At 47.7% G+C, this 25,458-nt stretch overlaps 2 long non-coding RNA genes across 2 annotated transcripts in view; one reads left to right on the plus strand and one right to left on the minus strand.

The window, feature by feature from the left end:
• LOC142803319 (uncharacterized) overlaps nucleotides 1-25,458 on the plus strand; it is a 47,818-nt gene that overhangs the window by 3,143 nt on the left and 19,217 nt on the right. The gene's annotated exons all lie outside the window — the stretch shown is intronic.
• Nucleotides 5,301-9,163, minus strand: LOC142803320 (uncharacterized). Its single transcript, XR_012894055.1, has 2 exons — nucleotides 8,970-9,163; nucleotides 5,301-6,484 (listed from the first exon to the last, which is right to left on the minus strand). It is a non-coding gene; the product is annotated as an uncharacterized LOC142803320 (long non-coding RNA).

The raw sequence follows: 25,458 nt of genomic DNA on the forward strand, positions 1-25,458 counted from the left end.
TAGCATGTATACATACTTCACACGACGCGCATATATTGTGCATCATGTTTAGACGCAACATTTACCTTTGTCATCTATTCACGTCACGCAATACCGAATTTGGTATATGTGGAGCTAGCGAAACGGCCGTGAGTGCGCATTGAGCGTAGTATGTAGTCATACTTCACACGACGCGCATATAGTCAGTATCATGTTTAGACGCAACATTTACCTTTGTCATCTATTCACGTCACGCATACCAAATTTGGTATGTATGGAGCTAGCGAAACGGCCGCGAGTGTGCATTGAGCGTAGCATGTCGTCATACTTCACATGACGCGCACATCATGAGTATCATGTTTAGACGCATCATTTACCTTTGTCGTCCATTCACGTCACGCAATACCAAATTTGGTATATGTGGAGCTAGCCAAACGGCCACGAGCACGCTATGAGCGTAGCATGCACTTATGTTTTTAATGACAAGCGTAACATTATTAACATGTTTGGCTGTGTCATTAACCTTGGTCACCTATTCACGTCACATGATACCAAGTTTGTTATATAGAGAACTAGCGAAACGGCCGCGAGTGCGCATTGAGCGTAGCATGTAGTCATACTTCACATGACGCGCATATCATGAGTATCATGTTTAGACGCATCATTTACCTTTGTCGTCCATTCACGTCACGCAATACCAAATTTGGTAAATGTGGAGCTAGCCAAACGGCCACGAGCATGCTATGAGCGTAGCATGCAGTTATGTTTTTAATGACAAGCGTAACATTATTATCATGTTTGGCTGTGTCATTTACCTTGGTCACCTGATCATGTCAAATGATACCAAATTTGGTATATAAGGAGCTAGCGAAACGGCCACGAGTGCGCATTGAGCGTAGCATGTAGTCATACTTCACATGACGCGCATATCATGATTATCATGTTTAGACGCATCATTTACCTTTTTCGTCCATTCACGTCACCCAATACCAAATTTGGTATATGTAGAGCTAGCGAAACGGTCACGAGCACGCTATGAGCGTAGCATGCAGTTATGTTTTTAATGACAAGCGTAACATTATAATCATGTTTGGCTGTGTCATTTACCTTGGTCACCTATTCACGTCACATGATACCAAATTTGGTATTTATGGAGCTAGCGAAACGGCCGCGAGTGCCCATTGAGCGTAGCATGTAGTCATACTTCACATGACGCGCATATCATGATCATCATGTTTAGACGCATCATTTACCTTTGTCGTCCATTCACGTCACGCAATACCAAATTTGGTATATATGGAGCTAGCGAAACGGCCGCGAGTGTGCATTTAGCGTAGCATGTAGTCATACTTCACATGACGCGCATATCATGAGTATCATGTTTCGACGCATCATTTACCTTTGTCGTCCATTCACGTCACGCAATACCGAATTTGGTATATGTGGAGCTAGCGAAACGGCCGCGAGCACGCTATGAGCGTAGCACGCAGTTATGTTTTTATTGGGAAGCTTAACATTATTATCATGTTTGGCTGTGTCATTTACCTTGGTCACCTATTCACGTCACATGATACCAAATTTGGTATAGATAGAGCTTGCGAAACGGCTGCGAGTGCGCATTGAGCGTAGCATGTATACATACTTCACACGACGCGCATATAGTGAGTATCATGTTTAGACGCAACATTTACCTTTGTCATCTATTCACGTCACGCAATACCGAATTTGGTATATGTGGAGCTAGCGAAACGGCCGTGAGTGCGCATTGTGCGTAGTATGTAGTCATAATTCACACGACGCGCATATAGTCAGTATCATGTTTAGACGCAACATTTACCTTTGTCATCTATTCACGTCACGCAATACCAAATTTGGTATGTATGGAGCTAGCGAATCGGCCGCGAGTGTGCATTGAGCGTAGCATGTCGTCATACTTCACATGACGCGCATATCATGAGTATCATGTTTAGACGCATCATTTACCTTTGTCGTCCATTCACGTCACGCAATACCAAATTTGGTATATGTGGAGCTAGCGAAACGGCCGCGAGCACGCTATGAGCGTAGCATGCAGTTGTTTTTAATGAGAAGCTTAACATTATTATCATGTTTGGCTGTGTCATTTACCTTGGTCACCTATTCACGTCACATGATACCAAATTTAGTATAGATAGAGCTTGCGAAACGGCTGCGAGTGCGCATTGAGCGTAGCATGTATACATACTTCACACGACGCGCATATAGTGAGTATCATGTTTAGACGCAACAATTACCTTTGTCATCTATTCACGTCACGCAATACCGAATTTGGTATATGTGGAGCTAGCGAAACGGCCGCGAGTGCGCATTGAGCGTAGCATGTAGTCATACTTCACACGACGCGCATATCATGAGTATCATGTTTAGACGCATCATTTACCTTTGTCGTCCATTCACGTCACGCAATACCAAATTTGGTATATGTGGAGCTGGCATAACGGCCACGAGCACGCTATGAGCTTAGCATGCAGTTATGTTTTTAATGACAAGCGTAACATTATTATCATGTTTGGCTGTGTCATTTACCTTGGTCACCTATTCACGTCACATGATACCGAATTTGGTATATAAGAAGGTAGCGAAACGGCCGCGAGTGCGCATTTAGCGTAGCATGTAGTCATACTTCACATGACGCGCATATCATGATTATCATGTTTAGACGCATCATTTACCTTTGTCGTCCATTCACGTCACTCAATACCAAATTTGGTATATGTGGAGCTGGCAAAATGGCCACGAGCACGCTATGAGCGTAGCATGCAGTTATGTTTTTAATGACAAGCGTAACATTATTATCATGTTTGGCTGTGTCATTTCCCTTGGTCACCTATTCACGTCACATGATACCAAATTTGGTATATAAGGAGGTAGCGAAACGGCCGCGAGTGCGCATTGAGCGTAGCATGTAGTCATACTTCACATGACGCGCATAACATGATTATCATGTTTAGACGCATCATTTACATTTTTCGTCCTTTCATGTCACCCTATACCAAATTTGGTATATGTAGAGCTAGCGAAACGGCCACGAGCACGCTATGAGCATAGCATGCTGTTATGTTTTTAATGACAAGCGTAATATTATTATCATGTCTGGCTGTGTCATTTACCTTGGTCACCTATTCACGTCACATGATACCAAATTTGGTATATAAGGAGCTAGCGAAACGGCCGCGAGTGCGCATTGAGCGTAGCATGTAGTCATACTTCACATGACGCGCATATTATGATTATCATGTTAATACACTTCATTTACCTTTGTCGTCCATTCACGTCACGCAATACCAAATTTGGTATATGTCGAGCTAGCAAAACGGCCACGAACACGCTAAGAGCGTAGCACGCAGTAATGTTTTATATGACACGCGTAACTTGATTATCATGTTTGGCCGTGTCAGTCACCTTCGGCGCCTATTCACGTCACGTGATACCTAATTTAGTATATGTGGAGCTAGCGAAACGGCCGTGGGTGCGCCAGTCATGTTTTACATGGCATGCATGTCATGATCATCGTGTGTGGGCGTGTCGTTTACCTTCGTCTTGCATTCACGTCACGTAACACCAAATATCGTATACGTGAACCTAGCTAACTGGCCGTGACCGCATCATAAACGTTGGGTTGAGCATGGAACTGCAGAGTCGAACCAGGCCAGGAACTCCGATGGTTACAGTGGCTGTGTTGCGTCGCGCCTGTCTTGGCCAGCTGCAGCGCTAAAAAAGAAGAGAGCCGTGTGGCTCGCATAGTTTTTGAAATAAAGAGTTTTTTATGGTGTGCAGCACTGTAGGTACTGGCAAAAAATATGCATGCCGTAGTCTACTGCGTAAATTAGCAAGCTTGATCAGGAGTAGAAAAAATAAAAAATAAATCCTGGTTATTTTACCTTGAATACTTAGGGACTGATGCAAATTTCGTGTTACTTATTTTCTTGTGGCTCTGTGTCACGATGAATTAAGCAGTGCGAATATTTTTGTGTCATAATCTTGTCCAAGTTAAAAGTAATATACAGAAATTTTACGCATACTTGAAGACACGTTCTCTATGTCTACTTTTGTTCTGTAGTTGTGCAGTGGTGTTCTCTCACCGCAGCTTCTTTACAATTCACGCGCCCGTAATAAATTAAGGTGAAATCGGCTTAGAAAACCGGTAAATAATATATGCTTCTAGATACAGCCAATTTTTTTATACTTTGTAGCCACCCTTCATAGCCACCGTGTCACAAGAAGCAAGCTGCAGCGTAGTCTTGGTAATTATTGGTGTCACATCTAGTAGAACGCCTAATTGTCACTACTGCTCCAGCTGCGCATCCGCAGCAGCGAGACACAAGAATATTAGGTCGGGAAAAGGCAGAAAAATACATAACTAGAAGACACACTCCAAGGCAAAGGGTGATAAAAGGATGTGTGGTTCGTCTTTTCAGAAAGATTCAGGCTGCCACAGCCATTACTTTATTTAAGGCGTGACGGCACTTCGTCCCACAGTTAGTTCCCACAGACCACATCAAAGTGCAAACATTTACACTTTAGAAGCCCGTTAGTCCACACAGATCATTCAAGATGCTAACATTCACTCCTCACGTACATGCCTTCCCGAGCAGCCATCTTTCCCCGCAGTTCTCCTCAAGACATTAACATTTTGTCCCCTTATTTACGCCTTAGCGTGCATCCGTTAGTCTTCAAATTTGCACTTTGCTGGATGACTGGATGGTTCACTAAAAAATCACAGGATATCCACGGAGTGAATGATGCTGAGTGGGGCGATGTGTCCGTCAGTCAGTCCGTGCTCCCGTCCATCCACGCGACATCCGTTTGTCCATCCATGAATCCCTTCGTTCTTCCGTCCGTCCATTCGTACGTTTGCACGTCCATCCATCCATACGTCCATCTGCTAATCTGCCTGTCCGTCTGTCCATGTGTCCATCTAGTGAACCCTCCAAGTATTGCCATCTCCCATCTCGCATCCCCTGTGACACATACCCGCTCTAGAGAGGGTATGTACCACCGGTGGCTACCTACTGTTATACATTTATCAGATCATGTACATACCAACACCTTTAGGAGCTTCGCCCCTAAAATACTCGATTCGGATGTTTTTATCCGCAGTCCAATTGGATCCTGCATCCCCACCGATAACTTTCTTGATTTACTCTCCGCAAGGCTTAATAGTTTTTCACCTCTCTTTCTCCGCAGTAAGCAAAAAACGCGCTGAAAAGGATACGTGTAAAAATACTTACTCAGTCGTATGTCACTGCTTCCGCACTCAATGCAACATCAAAACACGAAAGTGAGACAATAAATCTATTTTATTTTTTGTATAGGTATGTTGTTTCTGCATTCTCTCAGTGAATTCGCGCTTATGTGTCCAATACAAGTCCACCCGCGTTGTCAGATGTTGCGCAGTCTTCCTTGTGATGCTGCTCCGACGGAAGCGATAGCTAGAACGTTTTAGTGAGAATGACTTGAAATCCGTCTAGGATTTCGGAGGCAGTAATTTTGAGGTTACGTTTAAGAGTAAGGTCGCGGTCGATCGCTTCTTAGCTGATTCCGCGACCATTAAGGTCAAAGGATCCAGTCGGTGCTGTTGCGAATGATGAAATCATGCCTTTCAAATATATCCATTATCATTCTTCCTGTTATGTCATAGTTCTCTCATCAAACACGGAAGTAACTACCACAGAATTTTTATATATAAACCACAATAGCTATTCTATTTCAATAAATGTTATTGGTGTCAGATTTGATACTCTGCAGCTTGGCATTCCAACACATGTTTATTTTCTGATCGAACTATCTCAGTTCCCACAGTGGCAGTTGAATGATTCATGTTTATAGTACCTCGAAGTTGTCTGAGCTCGTCTAGGGCACTCCCTTTACATTTATATTGTTGTGCAATGTGATTTTCGTTTGTGCATTTTGTCTCGTAATATATAAATCGACTGGGGGGCGAGCAGTCTATTACAGCATTGTTAGTGCATAGGAAGTCTCATCCCAGTATGATAACATGAGAACAGTGCAGAAGCACGATGAATTCGGCCGTATAAAAACATCTTCGATGACCACCCGTGCTGTACACGCAGCGTAAAGCCGAATGTGTTGCGCATCAGTTAAAGAGTTCTTGAAATGTCGCTCCTAAAACCACAGGGCAGAACTGCTGGCAGCCAGGCCCACTAACTAGGTGACGTGAAGTAAAGAAAGTAGACCTGCATGGAAGCCACAATGAGCTTATCGAGCATGGAGGCTTTGTTTCGATTAGCGTCCACGCTCGGTACTTTGGCGGACGTCACCTAGTTAGTAGGTGTAGCTGCCGGCGGCATTCTCTCAGTAATTCGCGCTCATGTGTCCAGTACAAGTCCATCTGCGTTGTCATATATCGTGCAGTCTTTCTTGTGATGCTGCTCCAACGGAAGCGATCGATGAGTGCCATTACACGCACCAGCACCCACAGCCTTCCGTACGTTTCAGACCATGACTGCACAAAAAGATAGAAAAAATTGTCACGCGTCACAGAGAGGATTATGCACGCAAAATACAAATAGCAAGGTCCAATAAAAATATAGATATAAAAACATGGCATAAAAATAATTTCACTACCATATCTTACATCGTCAAAGTCGCGATTCGAGCCATATAGCCTAACGGCTGAAGTACGGGAGCCCCCCCCCCCCCCCCCCGCCGACAAGTCGACGAGTTTTAAGCGGGCGACAGCAAGTCGAACAAGCAAACGCGAGATCAAACATGGCGCCTCATGCGAAGCGTCTGCGCCAGAACGAGCGTATCTTGAACAGAAGAGCAAGCAAAATATGACCCAGCTGGCCTGCCACCGTGAATGGCGCTGAGCTGCTTCGGAGCTAGCGCTACAGTGGCTAGAATAAGAAAGCGTGCTGAACGCGCCGGCTAGGGCGTAACGCTTTCGGAGAAAAGCGCCAGGTGGCGCTGGCACACGTTTGTACGTCCCCCAAGCTGGTGGTTCCCCCAATAGTACTTCCAATAGCAATTTATTATATCGGATTCAATGTCGGATATCAAGACATATTATGCTGCAGGGTATACAAATAAAGCGGAACTGCAAATATTAGCACGACCTAAACAAGAAATCAAGCTCATTTGGGTTGCGGGCCACTGTGACAACCCGAGAAAAGAGGCCGCTCACCAGACAGCCTGAAGGAACATAAAACAGGCAGTGGTGCGCTCCCAGGAACCAAATCAGAATGACCTGGCGCTGAGCTACAGAGACCGGCTCAGCCAGCACAGAGAACAAAGAAGGCTTTATCCACCTCCAGATGATGCATTAACCCAGACCTAAGCAACTACACTGCGAAGGACTCAGACTCATTGTATACTCAGCCCGAGGAGGCTGGCCGCAATAGTGAAATTAAAAGCCACACAAGTGCATTATTTGTGGCCTAGCGCAGGCAGGACAAGACCACGTGCTGTGGGGTCACCCCACCCGAGGAGCTCCTGGAGCCATCTCCCTCACCCGAAGCCTGGGAGAGGTCCTTAAGGAGCCTGAATTTGCATATACAGGCCAAGCTGGTCGGCTGGTCTGCTAGTGTTACGGCCCCTTAGGCCCCAATCTAGCCCCCGGGAAACTTGGTTTCCCCCATTTCCCCTTCCCTTTACGAATAATGAAATTTATTCCTCCTCCTCCTCCAAGCCGGCGGGGCGCTGCGCAGAGACAGGAATCAACCACGCGAGTGGGCAACGTGATGATTTTAAACAAATTCGTTGCTCATACATGGTTTCAAATGATGACCGAGAAAATATGTTAGGTAGATTATGATATTAAATGATGCCTACGCGGGTGCGCGACTGAACTAAAATATTGACAGGGTGCCGAAAGTGAGCGCGTGACGACACTGAAACATTTAATCGATGTGAACTGGTAGAAGAGTGGAATGATGAACTAAGTTGTGAGCCATTGCTTGCAACACCTTCCACGGCGAACCATCATTTCCTAAAGCAATAATCTGTGAATAAAGCCCAATCATTCGTAACGTTAAACTCAGAGACAAGAGTGACAGTGATATCTGGGTGAAAACTTTTTATCTTCAGCACCCTGGTCATACAACGCATTTCCGAGTAGTGACTCCCAATCTGTTTACAACCATGCATTCCTAATATTGGTCGCGCGTCTTTAAAAAAAATTATATTTCACAAGCGCCCCACAGAACATTGTTTCCCTTGTGCTGCGAGCCTAGGTGACGCGCCTAATCTTCAGCTACTTCCTCTTTTCACGGGAAGATGCTCGCTTCTTGTGGAGTGCCTTTGTCTAATTATGCAAATGGGTCAGCAGAAAAACTTTTTCCCTCGACTGATGAGGCTCGGACCATGTTGTGCGCAGCCCAGTGTGACATCTTTTCTTTTTTTTTTCAGTCAAGAAACAAGTTCTTTCAAGATGCCACTGTGAAGCTTGTTTTAGCTAAATCACTTTGAAAAAGGGATTTCATGGGCGTTTACAAGTGTGGCGCTTTGGGCAAGTTGGTATGACATTACGAGAGTGATAGCGCGAGAACAGAACGACGACAAGTGTACAAGACGGAGACGAGCTGCTTTTTGTCCCTTTGTAGTCGTTCTGTTCTCGCGCTATAACTATCGTCTTGGTCTCTACAAAGGCGAAGAGCTTCTCTCAAACACCTACCCATCGGCGTCCGCACGAGGGGGGCAGAAGAGGCGTGTGCCCCTCCCCCCATAGTCACCTAGGAGGGCGGGGGGGGCGCTAAAGCTAAATCTGCTTTATACATTGACGAGGTGGCGGGGCACTCTTTTAGCCATCTAAAAGAGGGGGCGTGCGAAATCTGCCCTGCCTCATACTCTGAAATAATAGCGAGGGGGTGCCCTGCGATGACACCCCCCCCCCCCCCCGAAACGTCAAGCACGCCTATGGGTCTACCCCTTTCAATACGGACAATTTTACCGTTCACAGGGAGCGCGAAGTACCGATAGAATAAATGTACCTCTCCTCGAAGTGCCGCTTGCACACAGCCAAGTTTTCTTGAAGCAGCTTGTCAGCGCGCAGGATCGATCTCCGCCGCTGCACACTCTGGAACCCCGAACAACCTTACTTGTAGCCTCTAGTGCTCCCCGGGACGAAGTAATGACTTTGTTTTCGTGCCATGAGAGTGCATACAGAAGCACTGGTGTGAGAGTGCCACCGCAATAAAAAAAACGAGGACGAATGCGCCCAACGAACCTGCCAGAAACGTGCAAACTACGTGCAAATGCCTACATGCGCCCCCACGCGGCTCCTCCGGATGAGTGCGCTTTGTAGGAGCCGCCTGCCGCTTATCACACTTCCCTATTCTAGCCACTGTACTTTTGCTGAAGCCTGCTGTGATGGCGGCCCTTTCCCACAAACTTCCTGAAGCGAGCACACAGTAAAGCGAGTGACGCCTACGGGCCGCCGCAAACGGCTGGCACCGAGCTGTTGGCAACTGACTCACGGGGAAAGCAAGTGTAATGGCGACCACTGAGTTCCGGGGCACTTTTTAAGTAGGCTAGCGAAAGACCCCACCAGCCCATGCCGGTGCATTTTAAGCGCGTGATTATAACTAAGCTCGTAACCGGCAACCGCAACGCCATTTGGATGAGTCGCAGCGCACCGGTGGGGTATCCGCCCTATATCACGAGCCCGCAGCTCATCACGGCGGCGAACACAGGTGAACAGTCGATAAGCAGCCGATCTGGGCATTCCAAGTAGCCGACGATAATTGCTTCAATTTTCAGGCAGTCACGCCCTCTTTTTTATCAATGCCAGCAAGATGCGCCTAATCACGCCGTCCACCGCCCTCTCTTCTAGCCATTTCCTTTTCGCCACCTTCGCCTAGCCTTCGCGAGTGTTTCGCGGTCATCGGGAGAGAGCCCGTCATGAGTGCCTCGCGACGAAAATCCCACGAATTAATTTTTTTTGTGTACACATCCGTTTGGTGGCATTTTGCATTCTTTATGTTCATAAAGCTAACTGTCACGCTGGCTCCGTAAAAGATACGGTGGTGGTTTGAAGTAGCATGTCTTTGTGTCTTTGTTTGTGGGACTATGCGGGCAACGAATAGGGAAGCGTCACTTACTGCACGCGCCGACATAACGAGCGCTGTGATTGTGGCTATGTTGCAGCGGCGGCGTTGCTTCGAGCCAGAAAGGGGGAGCCCGAAAGAAGAAATCTCACAGACGTATGATATTGGAGTGGGAACACGTCGATTGATCGATTGATTTACGGGGTTTAGCGTTCCAAAACCACCATATGATTATGAGAGACGCCGTAGTGGAGGGCTCCGGAAATTTCAACCACCTGGGGTTCTTTAACGTGCACCCAAATCCGGGCACATGGGCTTACAACATTTCCGCCTCCATCGAAAATGCAGCCGCCGCAGCCGGGATTTGAACCCGTGACCTGCGGGTCAGCAGCGGCCTTGTGCGCAACCTTAGCCACTAGACCACCGTGGCGGGGCGAATGGGAACACGTCTCTCGTATCTTTGGGTGAAGCGCTCAGTCGCATGTGCTACGCGAACAGCGCTACGTGAAGTAACTGTATATGCTACCTTTAGACAGAAGAGCGTACAGTTTTATTCCGATGCCGCTAGTAACCATGCACTGTGGGGAAGCTGGTGCACAGGCCGCACCCCCAAAAGCAGTCACCGTTCACCTGTAATCTATCAAGTGACCGTCGTGTGCTCTGTACCTCGTTAGCTACAAAAACGTGTTTTATTTGTTTTCAGCTGATGTTCATACCCAATGATGGCAAAGTATTTACTTGGATTTGGGACAAAAAAAAACATACTGAAATAATTAATGCTGATTTGATTGATTGATATGTAGGGTTTAACGTCCCAAAACCACCATACGATTATGAGAGACGCCGTAGTGGAGGGCTCCGGAAATTTCTACCACCTGGGGTTCTTTAACGTGCACCCAAATCAGAGCACACGGGTCTACACCATTTCCGCCTCCATCGGAAATGCAGCCGCCGTAGCCGGGATTCGAACCCGCGACCTGCGGTGCAGCAGCCGAGTACTTTAGCCACTAGACACCCGCGGCGGGGTTGAAATAATTAATGCTGTAGGCTCAGTGTTGTATTGCTTGAATATGGGAAGACCTATATTTTGTGTTTGTGACTTGTTGCTTGTCGTCCATAGCTCGCACGACTTAAATATGCGGCAGCCGCAGTGCATGTTATTCGGCACTATGCAACGGCTTTGAGCTTTGCGTTAGCGGGCAGACTAAAAAATGCTTTTAAACTTGCTTGGCAGAGCCCCTAAATCAAGTGTTTATTCTTCTTTCGCTTGCCGTCAATACGCCAGGCACAATGACTGGCGATCGGCGACAATCTTGGGCAAGATGCCTGCCAAAACAGAGTACGGCTTCATCGCGTAAGTATGGTTGCTAACCAGGCAAGATGGCGTACCTATGCGCTACTCTTCTTCCTTAGGGAGCACATAGTTACTTTAGTATTTTAGCGCCACATCGCGAACACTCCCGCAATTGAGGCGGTCTGACGGCTCTCGCTGGGAAGTACGCGTTTGCACTGGAATTGAAAGAAAAAATGGAGGCGGAGAGAAAGCACAGGGAAGCTCATGCCCAAGACTACCTTCGTGGTGCATTTCGTGGGCGATCGAGTAGGTTGCTGGCAAGCGCCATCCGTATCACACACGGGTCGTGTAATGCGACAGAAGAAAAAAAAATTTCTTACTTGTAAAAGAATCCAGTGCACATTTCTTCTGAGAGTCGGACTAAAATATTTGAGCCGATAGGCATTCTGTCTTCTGAGCCGCCATTCCCAACCGGTGACAACGCAAGCTTGCCGTGACCGTCGCAACTGCTCCAGGTATATGAAGCGCAGCGTCGTGATTGGTTCAGCCGTGCTGATGACTTCAAAGGTAGGGCGAAACGTAAAAGTGACAGTGCACGCTCATCTAGGCGTACGTGCTGTAAATGAAAAGCACCGCGGCGTAGTACCTAGATCGTCTAAATCCTCGAGCACGACGCAACGCCAACCGTGACTAGGAGTAGAAGTGCAAAGACTGAGCCAGGAGTGAGGTACCTGTCAAGCGGTTCATTAATTTGGAGATTACCTGGCTTGCACATGGCAGGCATTGGTGTGTGGTTACTTCTAAACGGTCAATCTATAGACATCGCCCGCTGTTATTGGGCTTTGTCATTTCTTTTAAATGCGAAGTATTTCCTGGCAAACTTTGGTGACTTTGAGAGTATCTATCTATCTATCTATCTATCTATCTATCTATCTATCTATCTATCTATCTATCTATCTATCTATCTATCTATCTATCTATCTATCTATCTATCTATCTATCTATCTATCTATCTATCTATCTATCTATCTATTTATCTATCTATCTATCTATCTATCTATTTATCTATCTATCTATCTATCTATCTATCTATCTATCTATCTATCTATCTATCTATCTATCTATCTAGCCTCTCACGTTTGCGTGCTTTTGTGGTTAACCCCTTAACTTGGCGTGAACCAAAATTAGCATGGGAGGTTAAGATTGTTTGATGAATATGACGCCCTGGTGAAGACAAAAATATAGTCACAATCCCGTCACGTACGTCGTCAAACACTTCCCGCCAGACAGTGGCACAGATATACGGTGCGAGTATGTGCCGCAGGTATGTGGATATGTGCCACAGGAGATAGACACTTAGTATCTACCCAGCATTTTACAACAGAGCTAGGCCAGGTCTCGGGACTACTTTTCAAATAGGCGCTAATCTTCGTGAAACTGCATTACTGGTTGCTGTGCCGCCTATCCAATTTTATAAACATTACATATTCCCAGGCTGTGTTGGTGGCAGAAGACGAGAGCGAATAAGTGAATGGCAGCTGTGGCGGAGTAAAAAGTCCTCCACGTCGACTTAATGTCTACCGCTTCCTCTCGCGACTGACTGGTGGACGTGCTGGGTACCGTAATGCAATGTCTTATGCCTGCTGGCCCTGAACCAGAAGCAACCAACGCCAGTGCACCAGGGTCTGCTGATATCCTACGAAGCAGCCGCCGCCTTCAAGGACTACCACCACAGTACGGCCCCTTGGCAAGTTCCGTGAGGACAATGTTTGCCACATCTGCAACCCAAACCGAGCATGACCCATTCGCTAGCGTACCCTGTATCATCAACACGCCTCGCACATCCAACTCATTCCATGGTGATGCCAGTGAGGATGTCGAAGACTGGCTTGACCATTTCGACCGGGTCGCTGCCATCAACGACTGGGATAATCGCCGTAAGATGAATAACGTGCATATCTCCCTCTTAGACGTGGCACGTGTGTGGTATAAAACCACGAAACTTCATTCACAAGTTGGCAGGAGTTTCATCAGCAGCTTCGCGAGCCATTCAGTAAGCCCGAACGAAAAGAGAGAGCGGAGCAGGTACTTTCTTCGCGGTTTCAAATGCCGAACGAGAGCGTCGCCATGTTTGTCGAAGAGATGTCGCGATTGTTTTGACGGGCTGAACCCCACATGCCAGAAGACAAGTACGCCTGCTAATGGGAGGCGTATAAGAGCAACTTTTCGCGGGCCTTGTGCGCAACCCTCCTGTGACTGTATCGGAGTTCACACGTGAGCCCACACTTATGGAGCGCATGCTTCGGCAGTGGTTGTAACAGTATGAGTGTCAGACGGCCATGTCCGCTGCGTGCTTGCTTGTACCAGAGCGGATAACAGAGAGGTCCTCACAGAAATCATACAGCAAGTTGTACGCGAAGAACTCCGGAAATTTCATGCAGCGTCCCCTCCCAGTAGCGCTGCTCTTACTGACGTAGTTCGTAATGAAATCAGGCAGTTCGTTCACTCCTCACCACCATCGCAAGTCAAACCACCCGCGCTTTCCTACAATATTGCCCTACGCGTCTCTACGCCGTAGACGGCAGTTTTGCTCATCCACCTGCTGGGACCCCCAGATGCTTTCTAAGTCCAGCTCATTGCCTGCTTTCTCAGGCCGATTTTTGTCCTGGCCCACGAAAGCCCTCCGTCTGGCGTGCACCCGACAATCGTCCTTTGTGCTACCATTGTGGCAAAGTTGGACACATGTAGCGCGACTGTAAGTACCTACGAATAGGCCTACGCGGATTCCACCCAGATGCACGTCGTCCACGCTATGATGAGCGCCCACAAGAAGCTGCGGAATACTTGGAAGGTAATCATCATGCTCTTGTCCCGCCGTGATGACAGTCACGATCACCATCACCCCGTCCCTTCGCATCAACGCACCGCGCCCGACTCGCCTATTGGTCCTCTGTTGTCAGTGGCACAAGCCCACGCCGGGGAAACTGAAAACGACGACCTTCGGAGGTGAGGCCGCTGTCACGCGAACCGAGAAATACCCTCCACCACTGCCTTACGACATGCCGTTAAAGCCTGTTTCTGAAACCACCAACAGAACGTCCGCTGCCATTACCGTTTCCGTAGACTGTTATTCGGTGACTGCGCTTGTAGACACGGGAGCTGATTACTCGGTGATGAGTGCTTCATTGGCCACCCGTCTACGCAAGGTGCTCACAAAGTGGGATGGCCTTCAACTAATCACCGCTGGAGGACACCTCGTATTTCCTATAGGAAGGTGCACCGCCAGGCTTGAGATTTGTGCGTCAGCTTTTGTAGCGTCATTCCTTGTACTGCCCAATCATTCTCGGCCGGTCATTTCGGGCATAGGTTTTCTGCAGGAGTAGGGAGCGATAAGTAATTTGCGTGATTTGTTCTCAGTTTGCTAACTGTATTTCTCTAGATTCCGACATCGAGAATCAACATCGTGGCGTGGCCTTACGCGTAGTCGATTATTGCGTCCCGTTGCTCCCTCGCAGTAGTATCTTCGTGCTTGTTAAGTGTCAACGGGAAAAGTCGATTACAGGCATCGCCGAACGTAACCTGACGTTATTTCTTGATCTGGAAGTCGCCATTGCTCGAAGTAACGGTGTTAGTTACGAACTTCAGTGGCGAACACAGGAAATTTTCGAAACGCACAACCATGGCTTACTTCGAGGCATTGAATGATTTGGATGCCTTCCCTTTGATTACGACGATCTCGACTGAGAAAGCTGCGATACTGAAGTGACTAGTCACCTCATCGTCAATCGCCAGTTAGAACCTAAGAGGGCAAGGCTCCTCAGTCTCCTCTCATCCTTTCGTGACTGTTTTGCCACTACTTCGAAAGTCCGGCAGATTCCTATAATGAAGCACAGAATTATCACTGAGCCGAACGTCAATTCCGTGCGCCAACATGCTTACCACGTGCCGCAGAAGGAGTAGGATGCTATCCGTCATCAAGTGAATCAAATGCTCTATGACGGCGTAATTCAACCATCGACTAGTCCTTGGGCGTCACCAGTTGTTCTGGTTAAAAAGAAAGATGGTGCATTACGATTCTGCGTCAACTACCGCAAACTCAAAAAGATAACAAAAAGAAGACGTATATCCTCTTCCTCGTATTGATGACTCGGTGGATCACCTGCGACATGCCTGTTACTTCTCTTCCATGGATCTCCGTAGTGGATATTGGCAGATTGAAGTACATTAACAGTACTGAGAAAAAACAGCGCTCATTACAACTGGTGGTCTCTATGAAATTAAAGTTCTCCCTTTTGGCCTGTGCTCTACTCCAGCCACATTCTATAGAATGATGGACACAGTTTTATGTGACTTGAAGTGGCACTCTTGCTCAGTGTATTTCGACGACGTAGTCGTTTTTTCTACGACTTTTGAGCAGCACAATGAGCGGCTTGAGGTGCTTATTCAGGATATTCGCACTGCCGGCCTCTCTCTGAAAACAGCAAAGTGTTATTTTGTATATGAGAAACTCAAATTTCTTGGCCACATTGTCAGCTGCAGTGGTAGTCGCCCCGATCCGGAGAAGGGCATGGCAAGGCTATGGCAGTTGCTTTGTTCCCGATACTGAGAACAAAGCGTAATGTACGGCGCTTTCTGGGACTTTGCGCCTATTACTGCCGCTTCGTGCCGAACTTCTGAAAAATCGCCGAACCTCTACAACAACTCGTCAAGGACGACGTCGCCTTCGTCTAGGGCCCCAAACAATCCGACGCTTTCCGCGACCTTCAACAACGCCTACAAACGCCACCGATCCTTGATCACTTTGACACCAAACCAGACACAAAAGGCCGCACTGACGCGAGCAACCTTGGCCTCGGAGCTATTCTCCTGTAATATCAAGATGACATGGAATGCGTCATCGCCTGCGATAGCAGCACGTTGTCGTCTGCAGACAAGAACTACTCGACGACTGAAAAAGAATGTCTGGTGGTTGTATGAGACATAACGAAATTCAGGCCCTACTTGTACGGACGCCCCTTCCGAATCGTCAGTGAACACCACTCTCTCTGCTGGCTAGCGAATATGAAAGATCCTTCGGGCCGTCTCGCAAGATAGAGCCTTTGGTTACAGGAATTCAACATAACGATGGTTTACAAGTCTGGCCAGAAACACAGTGACGCTGACTGTATTTCCCGCGCACCCGTCGCGGTCACTGCAGAAGGCAAGGATGAAGACTTCAGCTGCCTTGCTATTCTCGCATCACTGAACGTGGCTGAGCAGCAACGCGAAGACTTAGAATTACAGCCACTGATCGAATACTTCAAAGAACGTCACCCACAACCCCCGAGTCAGTTCGCGCGTGATTCGTCATCTTTCTGTCTACGCCAAGACGTCCTCTACAAGCGCAACTTTCATACAACGAAAACTGTTTACCTCGTCATTGCTCTTGCTCCTCTCGGCGATGATATTTTGCGTGCTTGTCACGACGAGCCATCGCCAGGGCATCTTGGCTTCGCGCGTGTTCTGGCGCGGATCAAGGACCATTACTACTGGCGAAAACTTACGAAAACTGTACGGTAGTACGTCAAGACATGCACAGCCTGTCAGCGCCTCGAAAATCCAACGATGAAATCAGCCGGCCTGCTTCAGCTTTTGCGACCCCCTTGTGCACCTTTTGAAACGGTCGGCATGGATTTAATTGGACCATTTCCGAAGTTTACGGCTCGTAACCACTGAACTGTGGTAGCCACTTACTACTTGACCGATACTGTGAAACACAAGTCGCCTAGCGAGCAACTGCTTCAGAGGTGGCTGACTTTTTCATCAAGAACATCGTTCTCCGCCACGGGGCTCCTGCTGTCGTCATCACAGATCGTGGTACTGCTTTTACGGCACCGTTGCTCTGAGAGATTCCGTTGCTGAGCGGGACGACGCACCGAACAGCAACTGCGTACCACTGGCAGACTAACTGGTTAATCGAACGCCTTGACAAAACCATTGCAGATATGCTTTCGATATATGTCGCCAAGGATCAGAAGAATTGGGATGAAGTCCTCCCGTATATAACATTTGCCTACAATACGGCCCTGCAGAAAACCACCGGCTTTGCTCCTTTTCGTCTAGTTTACGGCTGCGACGCCACCACAATGCTTGACACCATGCTGCAACCAACTCTGCTGGACAAGATTACCCCGGACGCAGATGTATTTGTTCAGCGTGCCGAAGACGCCCGGCAGCTGGCGCGCTTTCGCCTTTTATTGAGGCAAAATCAAGATGCTCGCCGGTACAACATCAACCACAGAGCAGTAATATACGAACCCAGTGACCTAGTCTGGGTTTGGACTCTCATACGTCAATGTCGACGCTCAGAAAAAAAATGTTATGTCGACACTTAGGACCCTTCCGAGTTTTTCATCGCCTCGACAAAGGGAACTACAGAGTTGTCCCAGCAGACACGTCACACTGTTTTCGTAGACTACGCTCCTCGGAGGTGGTTCACGTCTCCAGGATGAAGCCTTACAATTCGCGTTGACTGCAAATCAAGAACTTTGTGATCTGGCAATAGCCTTCAAGACCATTGTACATTTTTTCTTGCTTCTTGTCCTTTTTATTTTCAACGAACACAGACATTTTTGAATATTTTTCATTGTTTTTTGGAGCCGCGGCATTCATGCGATGTTTCCTTTTCTTTTTTCTTTGGGGAGAGGGTAACGCCGCGCTGTGTTGGTGGCAGAAGACGAGAGCGAAGAAGTGAATGACAGCTGTGGCCGAGTAAACAGTCCTCCACTTCGACTTCCTGTCTATCGTTTCCTCTCGCGACAGTATGTACTTCTTTGATACAGCCGTCACGTCGTGTTAATGTGAATTGTGGCCAGTTTCCATGCGCTGAATTAGATTTATGTAGCAGTGTCCAGGACTAGCATTCGCGGGAGCATTAGCGCTTCATATCAGGTTCTGGTGTTGCTAATACGCATATTTCAGTTGGCTCGGTGCGCAAGTGCAAACTACTGGTTATATAAACATCTGCAACTCTTCCACATATATCTGTGCGTGAAGTATTTGTGCGTATGTTTTGAGTCTTTTTATGGTGTCACTCATTAAAAAAATTGCAACACGGTGATCTTCCCTCTGCATACTTCACATAGCGTCGATTCCCAGGTAAGTGTAATTTGTCGAACTTATTTTCAAATAATTTTGCCCTGAAAAGCACTGCCGATCACCGTGTGTCGAATGCTCCATTGATGCTAGCTCCACGTCAGGATTCATTTTATACCAAAAATTGAGTACGAGCGGCATTGAAAAAATTATCGACATGTCGTTCATTGTCAGTCTTTGTTTGTGCTTACTCAAAAGGTAAATTTTAATTGCTTTGAAATCTTGCGACTCTTTCGGCTATTCGATATGTAAAGTACAAACTAAAGAGCGTGTTCGTGTGTTCACTTGTCATTTCTCTGGAAGCAGAGCGTGCCTCTTGTGGCGCATTTGTAAAGTACTCGATGAGTATCGGAAGGCGGGTTGTTCAAATTCTCTTGAGAGGAGTTTTTTTGTTTCATTCCACTCAATTGCTTTTTAACATTCCAATAATGTTTTCGGCATCGCATTCTACACTCATAAGGAAACTGTTAAGCACTCAAAGGCAGGGACAATGAAAAGGGCACCCGGAGCACAATTTCGAATTGACGTAAGCAGCGCATTTACTGTCATTTTCAATGTTCCTGTTTTCTTATGATTACAGGTTTCAGCTTGTCACTTCGTCAACTAGATCAAACCGAGCCTCAAATTCCACAATCCTAATTCTTTGTGGCCGAAAGGCACTGTGGTTTTAACACTGTAAAGACTTTTGCGGTCAGTCATAAATTATCAGCATCCATCGCATACTAGCCTAATACAGCATACATCAAATGCCACGATCCATAAAAATATTGCACCATTATGATGGATCGTGGAGTCTACCGATCCGAATGAGGCAGATACATTTACAAGGGCAGTGAAGCCATTTCAAAACTGCGACGTACCTAAAGAAACGTATGGGTCGGTCTGGAAGCTCATCTCAAAAACGTATTCCATGGTTTAGTCCCCGGTGAGAGTGGCTTTCGCGATGCTTTCCACTGCGTGCAGAAAAATTATTACTAAGGTGAGAACTACACTTTTATTTTGCGACTTTCACATCGAGGACACAAAGCACCGAATGCAGTTTCGCAATAAGGCACCTTTGCATTGTAATATACGTTTTTTATTGAGTATTAAGCTCTTTTGGACCTAGCATGTCAATCTGCTGAGAGACAGCAACAGAGCTATGTCTGTTTTACCACTACTAACGACTGCCAGCAGCCCTACAACGCCCTGTAGAGCATTTGACCTTTTCACCAGGTCTGTGGTGCACCCACGTAATTAGGTACAAGGTGTGTTTCTTGTTATTTTTTTGTGCTAAGCACGGATCATGAACAGATAAAAGAGCGGCAAGCGCGAGCTCACTGTCCTGTCTTATGTTTCTTGGTCAGAGCCTTATCAACGTCACGCAAATTTCACAATTAGCGCCCACGCATATATGCAGGTCATTTAGGCACCAGCTTCGTTTTCTGGCTCATTAAAAACAAGTATTGTTTGCCAATGACTTTGACGAACAAAACATATATATATATTGAATGAAAGTTATACGATTTGTTATGTTATTAACGCTAAATTTCTGAACGTTAACAGCACCTGAGATATTGTTGCGCAAAGACTACATCTGTACTCCAAAAATTGTTAAACAGGTGAAACGCCTGTTTGGAAATTTTGGCTCCAGCAACACGCACTGTTCCAGGCATATTCATAGAACAATTGTGATCACTTCCATAATTCGACACTTTATTCAGTTACAGTAGGGTGCTTGATCTGTGATCGATTGCAAACCAGAGATTAGGGGCAATGGTAGATGTTTAAGATATATTCATTGCGATAAACGGTATTCCTTGAAGCAGAAAACGAAAGAAAGTAAGTGAAGCAAAAGTTAAGCAGCCGATAACAATGTTAACAGTTGTGGCCCATAGACACTACAATATCACAGCTTTACTGAAGCAATAGAAAGGGCCTTTTGCACTGATAATAGTCTCTTTAAGGGAAGAAAAACAAACGAATATGTCTCACACTGGTTTTCGTATCCGCGTAGTTTCGAGGCGAGGTCGTAGGCCAGATATGTTGTTGCACCAAACTCTGCCAAAAACAGTACGTAGTCATTCAAGCCGTGATTCTCGGATGGCCATAAATCTTGTTGTTTGCTGTAGTCCATCTGGTTAATGAGCAGGTGTTGCAAAAGGCTGTTAGGAGTATAAGGCTGTGAGGACAGTACAATGCGTATTGCTTCGCTGCAACTGCGCGGAATCAGATCTGATAGCTACAACTTGTAATGTCAGGCGAAATAAGGCTATTAACTCGCACTCTCGTACTTAACTCACGTAACTCATACTCAATTAGTTGAAGCCGTAGAACTCCGTGCAGCACGCTGCTGAGGGAGACCTCAGCGATCAACACGTGCAAGTCTCCAACTATTAGCTCCCCCCCATGACTCTAATTTTCTTTTCGCACTCCATATTATCCTATAGTGTGCATCGCTATGTCATGCTTTTGTCGTCTCCCTTCCTCCACTCCAGGTGGTCAAAATTTCCGGAACCCTCTACGACGGCGTCTCTCATAATCATATGAAGACGTTAAATTCCACACATATGTAGTGCATGATCATCATCAGCATTTCTCGATCACCGCGCCGCGCCTCTCGCGTCGCTGAAGCTAGCTCGAGCTGCGCGAGCTGCGCGAGGATTAGAACGATCTAATACCAGTGACACACGGGCAAAAGTAAAGTACTTTGAAGTAAACCCCTTTTGTGGCCTAAGGGGACCATTTGCAGAAAGGAGTGGTGCTGATGACACACGGCAACGGACTACTGCTTTAGGCGGTGCCTCAGAAGAACGCTGCAGAAAAAATGGCACTGTTTGTGGAAGCAGCAAGATTGGAAATATTAAAAAGAATATGCGCATGTACATCACATTCAGTGACGCCGGAACATAAAACTGTTTTTTTTTTATTTTCTGGTGTCTTGTAATGCACACACCTGTAATTTTCCCTCGCTTTTTTTGCGTTTTCAGCAGCAACTTAAGTTCGTCTTGCAACTATGAACAGTCGGTGTTTTGCTGTTTTTGTTTATAGGGGCGAAGCTCCTTATGGCGTGACTTGGGCGTCCCTCGTATGTAACCACCAGTGGCACATACCCGAAATAGGTATAACACTTGACCTCCAAGGTGGTGCCAGTGAGAGATTTCTTCTGTGCGTTGTTTAACAATAAAAAATAGTGCTCAATGTACATGCCAATGGCTGCTAATGGAGAATGAGAGACATGAGCATTCGGCTTTTAGTCAACGCGCACGCTGCGATCCCCATTAGCAGCCATTGGCATGTACATTGAGCACTATCGGACAAGAAAGGGATGCTACATTATACTCGCTGGGTGTAACCTCCTTAGTTTTAGAAAGGTTTAGCGAGCGTTGAGCCGCAGTGCCATGAAGGCAATGAACTAGTATATACCATGAATGAACTCAAGGTGGTTAAAAATGAGAAGTAGATACGAAGCGCAAGCCGTAAGAAAGTAAAAGCCGAATTCTCCTGTCTCTCATTTCTCATTAGCAGCCATTGGCATGTAAATTGAGCCCTATCTGACAGGGAAAGGTTGCTACGTTATACTCGCTGGGTGTAACCTCCTTGGTTTTCGAAAGGTTTAGCGAGCGTTTGGTCGCAGTGCCATGAATACAGTGAACTAGAATATACCATGAACTCGAGGTGGCTAAAGGTGGGAAGTGGACCCAAAGCGCAGGCCGTAAGAAAGTGTGCGTGTGCCACCTCTCGTTTAGTCCTTGCAATGTCCGCTGGATGGCGGTGCTTCTATATGGGGAATATATGATAAAAAGATGCGAGATGGTGGGACTTGGAGTGTTGAATAGATGAACGAACGGACACACAAACAGATGCATGGATGGACGCAGGAACGGACGCAGGGGCGGATGCATGAAAGAACGCAGGGACGGACGCACAAACAGACGCATGGACGGTCACACAGACGGACGCATGGACGGACGAATGCTTCGCCCCACTCTCCATCATTCCCTCCGTGGATATGCTGCCATTATTTGTCATTCATTTTACATGGCTGCGTTCAGCTGGGTCAGTGACGGCGTGCCACGTTTTATCGTGATCCTGCGATGTCTCAGTGCAGAGACAGAGATAAAGCAACAGTTGAGGTGGGCCTGACTCTTGTCACCCTCGGCTTCATCGAAGATGAGCCAAACGCTGCGAAGGCAAGAGTGATCAGCCTCAAACAAAGACTTGTCATGAAAAGCTTCATTTTGACTGCTTCCGCACTGTCCCCCCGAGCCATCAACCGCGAAAGGTGGGCCTATGTCCGCAACGAACGCTGGTTCGAAGACACATTGCTGTTATTAGGCGACGGTCACTTTAAGCAGTGTTTTCGAGTGAGCCAGACACAGCAACTGCCGCTGCCAAGCCTAACATGATCGCGCTAGTGACGTAATGCAGGCGTTTGAGAGTATGGACAGACTATAGGCCTTCACTTTTCAACAAATCGCACTGCTGCTGAAAATGAAAACAATTTCTCAGTGCGAAAAAATACTGACAGGGCACTGCAGTGTTGCGACACGTTTTCTTCTATTGATAAATTATGCACACTGTATGCGACAGTACTCCCTTCATGTCAGAAAAGTAGATGCGGGATCTGTTTTTGCGAAAAGGATCTTCGCCAGAAAGGAGTTACTCCTTTGTCGTGTGTCACTGCGCCCGAACGCTTTTCCGGAAGATGTCCCCTTGTCTAAAGGACTTCAGGGTGCCCGTGTGTCAGGGGCATAACACACCTGGCGTGTCGGACGCTGGCAGCCGCCACGGCTCCGCTTCAGGCGTGAAATAAAGTGGCGAGAACGGCCGCCTTTGAAGTCATCTCACGTCTCCTCTTCCGTCTCACCGCTACAGTGGTGACCCGGAGAACGCGCCCTTCGACGCGCCATCAGCTGCCACGTTTCAGCGACTCTGCCCACCAGAGCCGCCATTCCAATCTACCTACCCCAAGGTATGATTTATACACCTCCACGCCGCTCTTACGGTGAATGGCATCACGGACCAGCCGCTGATGCACGCCATTCTTCTCGCCGCCCTTCCGGTAGAGCTGCGCCAATCTCGCTGCCACTTCAAACACCAGCCCGCAGCCTTACGATGCCCTCTGCACTGCGGTACTCGCCCACAACGGCCACACGTACCACCCGCTTCCGTTTACCCGCACCTGGCAGGTTTCCCAGGCGTGGCAGAGCAAGGTACGACCCGGCCAGCAGCCCTGCATTGACCGCTACCTCGGTACCCGGCTTCGACTATTTCTACGCCTGATCCGGTCGCAGAAACATCCACCCCTGCACCTGACCACGACCACGAGGTAGAAGACGCCCCCACTGCGACTGACCTCCCCTCCGAGAGGCACATTCCCTCAGAGCCCCCGTGCGCAGCTTCGTCGCACGTGCCTGCCACCTGCACGTCTTCCGTGACACCGGCGGCACGCGACACCGTGGCCCTACCCGACTCCAAGGTGGCTACCTGGCCGCACTCCTCGGAATCACGCGCAGACATCCTTCCACCCGCTATTCACCTCCCGGTTGCAAAACCTTCTTCATCCCTATTGTCTGAAGGGGACTCTCTACCAGCCTCAACGCTCTGCACGTCCTGCCAGCATCGCTCTCAGTCTCCTGCAGCTGAAGTTAAAGCCACCAGCCATCAACCACGGTCAAACTTCCGAGACGCTGCGAGTATGAGCGACGCTCCTGAGGACGACGTGCCTGGTCCGCCTATGTCACAGCAGACCTAACATCTCACGCCTGCCATACAGGCACCCATCTTCCATACCGACCTGCGCATGAACCCACGTGCGCCGACTACAGAAGGTGCTTCCCCAAAACCAAGTACGCCCACCGAGCGTCCTTCAGAGTTCACATCTGCTGCATCACATGATATGCCTCCTGCTGAGTTCTTGACGGAAACTGTAGGCCAGCTGGCAGGTAACTGGAATGTAGCCACACCCATTTACAAGCCACATACGTCATACACCTCTACCTGACGTGTACAAAGCTTCTTACCCATTGCCAACGTACGTGGTCAAGTCTACTCATATTCAAATACCTCTCAAGTCACGACAGCTGTGTACCGACATCGGCGCCGGCGCTGTACACGCCTGGGAAAGCCTCATCAAAGCCATTGCTTGTCGATGGGTGGTCTGCAAGACTTCACTACGCCACTTCTACTTGCTTCTCGCGCAGGGGCCAAATCGGATTTTGTACACCCGCCCTCGCCTCACCCTGAACACACCTCTACCTGCAATGCTCACTCGCGACACCCTGTGCGCTCTCAGCTGGCCCCAGCTGGTCATCCTGTCACCCACTTGCGTGCAAACACAGCGACCGAACACTTACTGCTTTGTCCACTGCGCAACTCCCAGTGTCGCCCACCAGAGACCAACTGGTTCCCGATGGCCACTACACGTTGACAAACTGGACTTCCCAAACGGACACCTTGAGGGTTGTCGCTCACGTATATAGTCTATTTCTTTTTCTTTGTTATATACACTTCAAATCGCGCGAAGCGCTAGGGGGGGGGGAGCCCTGTAGTGCAGGATCATCGCCATCATTTCTCGATCACCGCGCCGCGCCTCTCCCGCAGCTGATGCTAGCTCGAGCTGCGCGAGGATTAGAACATGCTCACGCGCCTGGCGGTTTGGACGTGGCAGCCGCTGCCGCTCCACTTCGGCAATCGAATAAAGCAGCGAGTTCGACACGACCACGTTGGCCACCGTCCTGTCTTCCTTTCTCGCTACATTTCAATCAATCAATCCCTTCCTCCTCAGCTTTTCACGAGTTTTTTACCTCTTTCCCATGAAAAGTATACCTGCTAAACAATGCCCTGTGCCCTCCCTCTTATTTTCATGTTCCTCATCCTCATTTCTTCTCTCCCCTCTTCCTCTTCCAAGCATCTACTACCCTCTGGAACAGCTTTCTGTGGCAATGAAGTTAAGATTACAGAATAAAAGTGGCTTGTGTCCCCGCTGAAGAACATAGTCCCACACATGCGCTTGTGCTTTTG

The sequence above is a fragment of the Rhipicephalus microplus genome, chromosome 3, assembly GCF_043290135.1.
Source record: "Rhipicephalus microplus isolate Deutch F79 chromosome 3, USDA_Rmic, whole genome shotgun sequence".
In the NCBI taxonomy this organism is placed as follows: domain Eukaryota; kingdom Metazoa; phylum Arthropoda; class Arachnida; order Ixodida; family Ixodidae; genus Rhipicephalus; species Rhipicephalus microplus.